Genomic DNA, 12,117 nt, shown 5'->3' with positions numbered 1-12,117 from the left:
ACGGAGCGTTCTGAGAGAGCTGGTTTATACAGGGTCACAAACCTCCTCTGGTGCTTGATTCATGTTATATTTTGACCAAAGCACAGATGTTTCATTTAGACCACAGAGGGACTGTTTGAAAAGGTGGAGGAGGGGACTGTTTGAAAAGGTGGAGGAGGGGACTGTTTGAAAAGATGGAGGAGGGGACTGTTTGAAAAGGTGGAGGAGGGGACTGTTTGAAAAGGGGGAGGAGAGGACTGTTTGAAAAGGTGGAGGAGGGGGATCATATGTCCTCTTTAATGTTTTTGGTTTTTGTCAAAAGAAAAACAAACGGAAGTGTTCACAGAAATGTCCGAGTTTAATACAGACCTTTGACTCAAACGGGTAACTATGTAGCTGTATGTTGATCACCTACAATAAACCTGTGTGGTAAAAGTAACTCGACCCTCGATCATTCGACAATATTTAGAAGTTTTGTACCTCCTTATACTGAGAGTATACTTTACTTGATGTTTATATTCAACCCTGCTTTTATTTTGAAATAAAGTGAGTGTGACACCTTTTCTAAAATCTGAAAGGAGAAGTGTTTTTAAAAGAGAAATGTTCTCTGTTGTAAACAAGTATCTCTCTCAAACCGCTCCTCTTCCTGGAATGAATCGTAGTTCGATCAGCCCTCCCTCTTCTTCCTGCTCTCAAACACAGCCTGCTGCACTCTGTCCTCATACTTCATGGTTCCCTCCCCTTTAGATCTACAGTTTGAGGATGGGTGTAACCAACAACACCTGTACAGTCACATGCACAGACACATGCTTTGTAGATCAGAGGTGAAACTTGTTTTCAGTTATGAGGAAGTGAATCTCAGACAGTCGTTGTTACCGAGAGGAGAAATGGCGCAGAAAGGACTTCAGCTGGACCGGGAAACCTTCTCTTGTTCGATCTGTCTGGATCTCCTGGAGGATCCGGTGACTCTTACCTGTGGACACAGTTACTGCATGAAGTGTATTAAAAGCCACTGGGATACAGAGGATGAGAAGACAGTCTACAGCTGCCCTTAGTGTAGACAGACCTTCACAGCAAGGCCTGACCTGATGAAAAACACCATGTTGGCAGATTTAGTGGAGGAGCTGAAGAAGACTGGACTCCAAGCTGCTCCTGCTGATCACTGCTATGCTGGATCTGAAGATGTGGCCTGTGATGTCTGCACCGGGAGAAAACTGAAAGCCTGTAAGTCCTGTCTGCAGTGTCTGGCTTCTTACTGTGAGAAACACCTCCAGCCTCATTATGAACTACCTGTCTTTAAGAAACACAAGCTGGTGGAGCCCTCCAAGAAGCTCCAGGAGAACGTCTGCTCTCGTCATGATGAGGTGATGAAGATGTTCTGTCGTACTGATCAGCAGTCTATCTGTTATCTCTGTTTAATGGATGAACACAAAGGTCATGACACAGTCTCAGCTGCAGCAGAAAGGAACGAGAAGCAGAGAGAGCTGGAGGTGAGTCGACAAAACATCCAGCAGAGAATCCAGGACAGAGAGAAAGATGTGAAGCTGCTCCAACAGGAGGTGAAGGCTATCAATGGCTCCGCTGATAAAACAGTGGGGAACAGTGAGAAGATGTTCACTGAGCTGATCCGTCTCATGGAGAAAAGACGCTCTGATGTGAAGCAGCAGGTCAGATCCCAGCAGCAAACTGAAGTGAGTCGAGTCAGAGAGCTTCAGGAGAAGCTGGAGCAGGAGATCACTGAGCTGAAGAGGAGAGACGCTGAGATGAAGAAGCTGTCACACACACAGGACCACAACCAGTTTCTACACGACTACCCCTCACTGTCACCACTCAGTGAATCTACACACTCATCCAGCATCAAGATCCGTCCTCTGAGGTTCTTTAAGGACGTGACAGCGGCTGTGTCAGAAGTCAGAGATAAACTACAGGACGTCCTGAGAGAGAAATGGACAAACATCTCACAGACAGTGACTGAAGTGGATGTTTTACTGCCAGAACCAGAGCCCAAGACCAGAGCTGAGTTCTTAAAATATTCATGTGACATAACACTGGATCCAAACACAGCACACACACATCTGAAATTATCTGATGGGAACAGAAAAGTAACATTTACAGGTCAGACCAATCCTTATTCTAGTCACCCAGACAGATTCACTCGATATCTTCAGGTCCTGAGTAGAGAGAGTCTGAGTGGACGTTTAATGGGAAGTGGAGAAGAGAGGAAGAGGGGGAGTTTCTGTAGCAGTCACATACAAGAATATCAGCAGAGTAGGGAGTTCAAATGAGTGTATGTTTGGACGTAATAACAAATCTTGGGCGTTATATTATTTCAACAACAGTTATAACTGTTATTACAACAATGTCAGCACTCTTGTCTCAGGTCCTCAGTCCTCCAGAGTAGGAGTGTACCTGGATCACAGAGCAGGTATTCTGTCCTTCTACAGCATCTCTGAAACCATGACTCTCCTCCACAGAGTCCAGACCACATTCACTCAGCTTCTACATGCTGGACTCTGGGTTTACAGGTGTGTTGGAGACTCTGCTGAGTTGTGTAAACTGAAATAGACAGAAGTCATTAACGAGACAGATGTTTAACTTGCTGTGTTTTAAATCTTCAACTTGATTTTTATCCACGCTCATTGCTGAGATCTGATCGTGGTCACCTGTCAATCAAACTTTATGGGCGGTACTTTGACCTCTTCTCGTCTGTTCTGTAAATGTTTGAGTGTCTTTAAGTGACACTCCTTCCTGTGTCTGTTTAGCCGTGGACTCTTTCACTGCTCAGGATGACTTTTGTTCACCTGAACTGACATTTCTCTGCGTGATAAATATCAACTTCCCTCCGCTCTGGATGTTTGATTATTTGTTTTCATACATTTATATTTTCTGTTGTTTCTGTTCTGATTCAGGAGTCTGAAGAGAGAGAGAGAGAGTAGTAAACTTTTCTTTCATGCTGATTTTCTCTTCTCACCACTTTGTACATTTGTAGAAAATCTATAAAATCACACTTAAAGAAATGAGTTAGTCAGAATAAATGTTGTTGTTCATATTCAAAGTGATGTAAAAATGTCCTCTGAGGTGTTTTAAAAATGTAATCCTCCTGATTAAATCAATAAGGAGATAAATCATTGTTTTCTGTGAGTGGAGATTCTGATCAAACAAAGTGATTGTGTGGATGAAGTGAATGTGTTCATGAAATGATTGAACACACTTTACTGATTTGATGTGTGAACAAACTGAAGTTTAACATCCTGAATAAACACACATGAACTAAATGTTTTCATCTGGTCTTCATTGCAAACTATGGAAGCCCATTTCCACCAGTTGAAAAAATAAAAATGAAAACTTGACTTCGTTGAGAATGTTTTTTTTGCTCATAAATCAAAATCATGAGGTCAAAAGTCAAAACATTTAAAGGAGACATATTATAAAAAATCCTCTTCTTCAGTGTTTTTGAACATATATCTGGGTAACCTGAGAGTCTACTGACCTACAACATGTGAAATAAACCCATCCAGTCCTTTGTTTGTGGTCTGCATAAGTCTTACAACACAGAGAAAAATGCTCCGTTTCAAATGTGCTCTCCTTGTGATGTCACAGTGGGATTCTGGTGAAAAGAAATCCCCTCCCCTGCCCTGGTAGCTCCACCCATGGACTCCACCCCCAGACTAGAACAAAACTTTAGTGCAGGTCGGCCATTTTTATTCTCTCTACAGAGGAGTGATGTCTATGGGGAAAACTCAGGGGGGGGGGGGTCATTGCATTTAAAGAGACACACACACCAAAACGGAGCGTTCTGAGAGAGCTGGTTTATACAGGGTCACAAACCTCCTCTGGGGTCATAGAGCTCAACAGTGAGGTGCAGGAAGTAAAAATCTCCTTAATTTTCTCTTACAGCAGATTTGATTTTTGGCTGTAACATAATAACCATCCAAGGTATACTGACCTCGAGCTACCCCAGTATGAAGAAATCTCTTCATAATATCTTTAATATCTCTTTGAAAAAATCTTTACAACCCATCACCCATGAGTGTCACAGCCACGTCTCTGATTGGCTGAGCTTGCTGTTACCATGGCAATGTTTCCCGCTCCCTCGGCGCTGTATGCGAACAGAGAAGTTTCGCTAGCATGCTAGCTAGTAGGTTAGCTAACACGAAAAGTACTAATAACTTTGACATGCTGCAGTGAATGTAGTTTATAATTCCAACAACACAAACTACAAGATAGTACAACACGTGCATTAACAGTATAAACACGATAACAACGACTAAAGTTACTTTTAAGAAGAAACGATCTCATTCGCAATGGATTGTGGGATGTGTAGTTCCTTGACTCCGGACAAAAATTATATCTTGTACCTTTGCCTTTTCTTCCATTTTTTAACACCGTTTTGGTGCAGAATTAAATGTAATATAGTCATGAGTATTGGGGTAGCTGGCTATCTTGGTTCCAGGCGTCAATCTCTTAATATAAGCTCTCTCAGAACGCTCCGTTTTGGTGTGTGTGTCTCTTTAAATGGTGTGTGTGTCTCTTTAAATGCAATGAGCCCCCCCTGAGTTTTCCCAGTGAACATCACTCCTCTGTATTTTGTGAAAAATCAAGGGAGGATTTGAACGGGGAAATTTACTTCTGGAACCAGAGCCACCGAAAAAGTGAGCGGTCACTGTTGAGCTCTATTGCATTTAAAGAGACACACACACCAAAATGGAGCATCTGAGAGATGAAAAAACTTGCCAAATCTTCTCGGCTTGTCATCATTGGAGGCAATCTCAACGCAGACAGATATTGAGATGAGATTCTGCAACCAGTGGCAATCCCATATCTCCACAGTCTGGGACCAAACATGAGGAGGAGGGGCCAGGCTTTTGTGGCTGTGTATGGTTCTTCCACACGCTACTGAAGCTCCTGTTCGTTAAATGAATTGATTGTTAAATTGCTAATACGTTTTGTTTCTTCAGACTTCAATCATCCAATCCACTAAACGACACCAAACAAGAATCAACAGCAGAGTAAGGTGTTTCATAGGCGTAACCCATATACTCAGCTCTGCTGCTCATCCCACAAATGCATGTTCCTTCCAAATGTGGCACCATTTCAAATGGAAATAAACAGGCTTTCCGACTGTATAAGATTTATTACCAACTTTTTTTTGTGCAATGTTTATTTATTTTACATGACCACTTACACTGTTTCTCCTTTTTTAATTTATTATGATGAGAATGAGAGTCTGACAGAGTCTGTGTGTCAGAAAATAAAGGTTCATATTAGTCTTGTTAATAAAGTTTCAAAACTGATTATTATGCAAGAGGAGGTGTCTCAAAAAAAGAGGAAGAGACTGGAGGAAGTTAAAAAAATGTGTGAAGATTGTCAGTTCAGACGCTGTAAATGTTTGAGAAATGCAACGCTCCTCTTTAGATCAGCTGATACCATCAATGTGTGAATGGATGAGTTAATACTGATGGACTCTTTACTCAGCAGCCTCTACCATCAGTGTGTATGAATGGATGAGTTAATACTGATGGACTCTTCACTCAGCGGCCTCTACCATCAGTGTGTGAATGTGTATGAATGGATGAGTTAATACGGATGGACTCTTTACACAGCGGCCTCTACCATCAGTGTGTGAATGTGTATGAATGAATGAGTTAATACTGATGGACTCTTTACACAGCGGCCTCTACCATCAGGGTGTGAATGTGTATGAATGAATGAGTTAATACTGATGGACTCTTTACACAGCAACCTCTACCATCAGTGTGTGACTGTGTATGAATGGATGAGTTAATACTGATGGACTCTTTACTCAGCAGCCTCTACCATCAGTGTGTATGAATGGATGAGTTAATACTGATGGACTCTTTACTCAGCAGCCTCTACCATCAGTGTGTGAATGTGTATGAATGGATGAGTTAATACTGATGGACTCTTTACTCAGCAGCCTCTACCATCAGTGTGTATGAATGGATGAGTTATTACTGATGGACTCTTTACTCAGCAGCCTCTACCATCAGTATGTATGAATGGATGAGTTAATACCGATGGACTCTTTACACAGTGGCCTCTACCATCAGTGTGTGAATGTGTATGAATGGGTGAGTTAATACTGATGGACTCTTTACACAGCAGCCTCTACCATCAGGGTGTGAATGTGTATGAATGAATGAGTTAATACTGATGGACTCTTTACACAGCAACCTCTACCATCAGTGTGTGAATGTGTATGAATGGATGAGTTAATACTGATGGACTCTTTACTCAGCAGCCTCTACCATCAGTGTGTATGAATGGATGAGTTAATACTGATGGACTCTTTACTCAGCGGCCTCTACCATCAGTGTGTATGAATGGATGAGTTAATACTGATGGACTCTTTACTCAGCAGCCTCTACCATCAGTGTGTGAATGTGTATGAATGGATGACTTAATACTGATGGACTCTTTACACAGCGGCCTCTACCATCAGGGTGTGAATGTGTATGAATGAATGAGTTAATACCGATGGACTCTTTACACAGCAACCTCTACCATCAGTGTGTATGAATGGATGAGTTAATACTGATGGACTCTTTACTCAGCGGCCTCTACCATCAGTGTGTGAATGTGTATGAATGGATGAGTTAATACTGATGGACTCTTTACTCAGCAGCCTCTACCATCAGTGTGTATGAATGGATGAGTTATTACTGATGGACTCTTTACTCAGCAGCCTCTACCATCAGTATGTATGAATGGATGAGTTAATACCGATGGACTCTTTACATAGTGGCCTCTACCATCAGTGTGTGAATGTGTATGAATGGATGAGTTAATACTGATGGACTCTTTACACAGCAGCCTCTACCATCAGGGTGTGAATGTGTATGAATGAATGAGTTAATACTGATGGACTCTTTACACAGCAACCTCTACCATCAGTGTGTGAATGTGTATGAATGGATGAGTTAATACTGATGGACTCTTTACTCAGCAACCTCTACCATCAGTGTGTATGAATGGATGAGTTAATACTGATGGACTCTTTACTCAGCGGCCTCTACCATCAGTGTGTGAATGTGTATGAATGGATGAGTTAATACTGATGGACTCTTTACACAGTGGCCTCTACCATCAGTGTGTGAATGTGTATGAATGGATGAGTTAATACTGATGGACTCTTTACTCAGCAGCCTCTACCATCAGTGTGTATGAATGGATGAGTTAATACTGATGGACTCTTTACTCAGCGGCCTCTACCATCAGTGTGTATGAATGGATGAGTTAATACTGATGGACTCTTTACTCAGCAGCCTCTACCATCAGTGTGTGAATGTGTATGAATGGATGACTTAATACTGATGGACTCTTTACACAGCGGCCTCTACCATCAGGGTGTGAATGTGTATGAATGAATGAGTTAATACCGATGGACTCTTTACACAGCAACCTCTACCATCAGTGTGTATGAATGGATGAGTTAATACTGATGGACTCTTTACTCAGCGGCCTCTACCATCAGTGTGTGAATGTGTATGAATGGATGAGTTAATACTGATGGACTCTTTACTCAGCAGCCTCTACCATCAGTGTGTATGAATGGATGAGTTATTACTGATGGACTCTTTACTCAGCAGCCTCTACCATCAGTATGTATGAATGGATGAGTTAATACCGATGGACTCTTTACATAGTGGCCTCTACCATCAGTGTGTGAATGTGTATGAATGGATGAGTTAATACTGATGGACTCTTTACACAGCAGCCTCTACCATCAGGGTGTGAATGTGTATGAATGAATGAGTTAATACTGATGGACTCTTTACACAGCAACCTCTACCATCAGTGTGTGAATGTGTATGAATGGATGAGTTAATACTGATGGACTCTTTACTCAGCAGCCTCTACCATCAGTGTGTATGAATGGATGAGTTAATACTGATGGACTCTTTACTCAGCGGCCTCTACCATCAGTGTGTATGAATGGATGAGTTAATACTGATGGACTCTTTACTCAGCAGCCTCTACCATCAGTGTGTGAATGTGTATGAATGGATGAGTTAATACTGATGGACTCTTTACACAGCGGCCTCTACCATCAGGGTGTGAATGTGTATGAATGAATGAGTTAATACCGATGGACTCTTTACACAGCAACCTCTACCATCAGTGTGTGAATGTGTATGAATGGATGAGTTAATACTGATGGACTCTTTACTCAGCAGCCTCTACCATCAGTGTGTATGAATGGATGAGTTAATACTGATGGACTCTTTACTCAGCGGCCTCTACCATCAGTGTGTATGAATGGATGAGTTAATACTGATGGACTCTTTACTCAGCAGCCTCTACCATCAGTGTGTGAATGTGTATGAATGGATGAGTTAATACTGATGGACTCTTTACACAGCGGCCTCTACCATCAGGGTGTGAATGTGTATGAATGAATGAGTTAATACCGATGGACTCTTTACACAGCAACCTCTACCATCAGTGTGTGAATATGTATGAATGGATGAGTTAATACTGATGGACTCTTTACTCAGCAGCCTCTACCATCAGTGTGTATGAATGGATGAGTTATTACTGATGGACTCTTTACTCAGCAGCCTCTACCATCAGTATGTATGAATGGATGAGTTAATACCGATGGACTCTTTACACAGCGGCCTCTACCATCAGTGTGTGAATATGTATGAATGGATGAGTTAATACTGATGGACTCTTTACACAGCAGCCTCTACCATCAGTGTGTGAATGGATGAGTTAATACTGATGGACTCTTTACACAGCGGCCTCTACCATCAGGGTGTGAATGTGTATGAATGGATGAGTTAATACTGATGGACTCTTTACTCAGCAGCCTCTACCATCAGGGTGTGAATGTGTATGAATGGATGAGTTAATACTGATGGACTCTTTATACAGCAGCCTCTACCATCAGTGTGTGAATGGATGAGTTAATACTGATGGACTCTTTACACAGCGGCCTCTACCATCAGGGTGTGAATGTGTATGAATGAATGAGTTAATACCGATGGACTCTTTACACAGCAACCTCTACCATCAGTGTGTGAATATGTATGAATGGATGAGTTAATATTGATGGACTCTTTACTCAGCAGCCTCTACCATCAGTGTGTATGAATGGATGAGTTATTACTGATGGACTCTTTACTCAGCAGCCTCTACCATCAGTATGTATGAATGGATGAGTTAATACCGATGGACTCTTTACACAGCGGCCTCTACCATCAGTGTGTGAATATGTATGAATGGATGAGTTAATACTGATGGACTCTTTACACAGCAGCCTCTACCATCAGTGTGTGAATGGATGAGTTAATACTGATGGACTCTTTACACAGCGGCCTCTACCATCAGGGTGTGAATGTGTATGAATGGATGAGTTAATACTGATGGACTCTTTACTCAGCAGCCTCTACCATCAGGGTGTGAATGTGTATGAATGGATGAGTTAATACTGATGGACTCTTTATACAGCAGCCTCTACCATCAGTGTGTGAATGGATGAGTTAATACTGATGGACTCTTTACTCAGCAGCGTCTACCATCAGTGTGTGAATGGATGAGTTAATACTGATGGACCCTTTACACAGTGGCCTCTACCATCAGTGTGTGAATGGATGAGTTAATACTGATGGACCCTTTACACAGCGGCCTCTACCATCAGTGTGTATGAATGGATGAGTTAATACTGATTGACTCTTTATACAGCAGCCTCTACCATCAGTGTGTGAATGGATGAGTTAATACTGATGGACTCTTTACTCAGCAGCGTCTACCATCAGTGTGTGAATGGATGAGTTAATACTGATGGACCCTTTACACAGCGGCCTCTACCATCAGTGTGTATGAATGGATGAGTTAATACTGATGGACTCTTTATACAGCAGCCTCTACCATCAGTGTGTGAATGGATGAGTTAATACTGATGGACTCTTTACTCAGCAGCGTCTACCATCAGTGTGTGAATGGATGAGTTAATACTGATGGACCCTTTACACAGCGGCCTCTACCATCAGTGTGTATGAATGGATGAGTTAATACTGATGGACTCTTTATACAGCAGCCTCTACCATCAGTGTGTGAATGGATGAGTTAATACTGATGGACTCTTTACTCAGCAGCGTCTACCATCAGTGTGTGAATGGATGAGTTAATACTGATGGACCCTTTACACAGTGGCCTCTACCATCAGTGTGTGAATGGATGAGTTAATACTGATGGACCCTTTACACAGCGGCCTCTACCATCAGTGTGTGAATGTGTATGAATGGATGAGTTAATACTGATTGACTCTTTATACAGCAGCCTCTACCATCAGTGTTGAGCCTTGTATACACATGGTCGTGAACGTGGTCTGAAAGAAGAAGCTTGTTCTCGGGTTGTTTGAGTTCCTGTAGCCTCTGTTGACTCTGTGGTTGGAGTCCAGTTATTCGGCTTACCGCTAAGTCCTGCTACTTTCTGTGTGTGTGTATTTATCAGTTGTGTGTGAAGCTGCAGACCGGTCTGTGCACCAACATGAGCCTGAGTCAGAGCGTAAAACAGAGATGAATAACATCGGCAGGTGAACTCTGGTTTGGTTTCTTTGTCTCCTCTTGGCGCTGAGCTCAGCTGCTCTCTTTACACTCCAGCCGCAGCTAATCAGGCTTTTATCTTCGGAGAAAACAACACGTGTTGTTTTTAATGAAACTTCCCTCATAGAGGACCGTCAGTGTGTTTGTTGTTGTTGTTTGTTTTTTAGCAGAAAGCTTCAGAAACTCGTCCAGCTGGCAAACAATGTTCAGACCTTTATTCATGAAGCTGCAGAAATCAGTCACCACACGGCAATAAAGGGTTAATGTTTATCTTACATTATTCAATTTATATATAACTAAGGATCCAATAGAAGACACAACATCTTTTCTGTCGTTTTCTTTCGTCGTTCCCCAGGTCAATCAAGTCCCTTAAAATCGTGATAAGAATAGAATAGATGTCTATTGCCATTTGCACAGGTACAGGACAGTACAGGTACATTGGAGTCAGCTTCTACAAAAAAGTTCATATTATAAATAAAATAGAATAGCATTATAAGAAAAAAAAAGAGTAGAAAAGTACAAATAAAATAAAAAATAAAAATAATAAAAAATAAAATAAATAAATTAAGTAAAATAAAATAAAATAAAATAAAATAAAATAAAATAAAATAAATAAAAAATAACAATGATAAGGACTTATCCTGGTTTCTGAAATCAGGAGATGATGTTTACTTACACAAAGCTAAAACCAGGATACTTCTGACTTAGACACAAATCCCATTCTAGACCAATGAGAGCCCCGTCTTCCATTCGGGCCTGGGGGAACGCAGTCTCCCTTTTCCCCCTTCTGCAGCGCCCCTGGACTCTGTACAGCCTGACACAGCCCCACAGTGGTACAAACTACATCCTCTATGAGTTTTATTACTGTTGGACTACACTACCAGAATAAGACTCTTCTGTCCTCCTGAACGCCGTCACAGTATCAGTGTTGGTGTGCTGCTCCTCTCTGACTCTGATTCTTGTGTTGTGATGGATGTTTCAGGGGCCAGAGGGCCGCCGCTCCAGCATCTGGAGGCTGAATGAAAAGAGCAGCGCCGGGGCACTCGTCACTGCTTTGTGCGGGCCTCTCTCTCTTTTCTGAGTGAGGACAAAGGAGGCGTGTGATCGGCACACACACATCCTCTGTTAGACCCTCACACACTTCAGCTCACTGTCACTGAGACGCTGCTCAGATTCAGCTTTCAGAGTCTCACTGATGCCCCGTTGTCATGGTGCGGATCATTTAGTCTGGTCGCCCCCGAAACTGAAGATCCTTGATCCCTAGGGGTCTGTGAGGGGACAAAAAGGGGGGCTCTGCATTGTGGTTTAAAAGTTTTTAAATGGTTTCAAACCGTCTCAGTCTTAGGTGTGAAGACAGAGGACAATAATCCTGGAGGAGAAGAGGTCTGACTGAACGCTAACTGAGACGTCGCTCAGCTCAGACCTGCAGATAACCTTCTGCCGTTTAAACTAAACTCAGTTTGACCCGCCTTCAAACCAGATTACAGCGTGTTTAGCTCTGCAGCAGCGCCTGAGTCTGTCAGCCTGCATGACACCAACAAACACTCCATTCAATTATCCTTCG

General features: G+C 42.2%; 1 pseudogene; it reads left to right on the top strand.

Moving 5' to 3' along the window:
* The first annotated feature begins 783 nt into the window (after positions 1–783).
* Positions 784–3,254, top strand: LOC132985441 (tripartite motif-containing protein 16-like; annotated as a pseudogene).
* The last annotated feature ends 8,863 nt before the right edge of the window (positions 3,255–12,117 follow it).

The sequence above is a fragment of the Labrus mixtus genome, chromosome 12, assembly GCF_963584025.1.
Source record: "Labrus mixtus chromosome 12, fLabMix1.1, whole genome shotgun sequence".
NCBI lineage: Eukaryota > Metazoa > Chordata > Actinopteri > Labriformes > Labridae > Labrus > Labrus mixtus.
The sequence above is the reverse complement of the archived record's forward strand: the minus strand, read 5'-3'. Positions and strand labels throughout refer to the sequence as shown.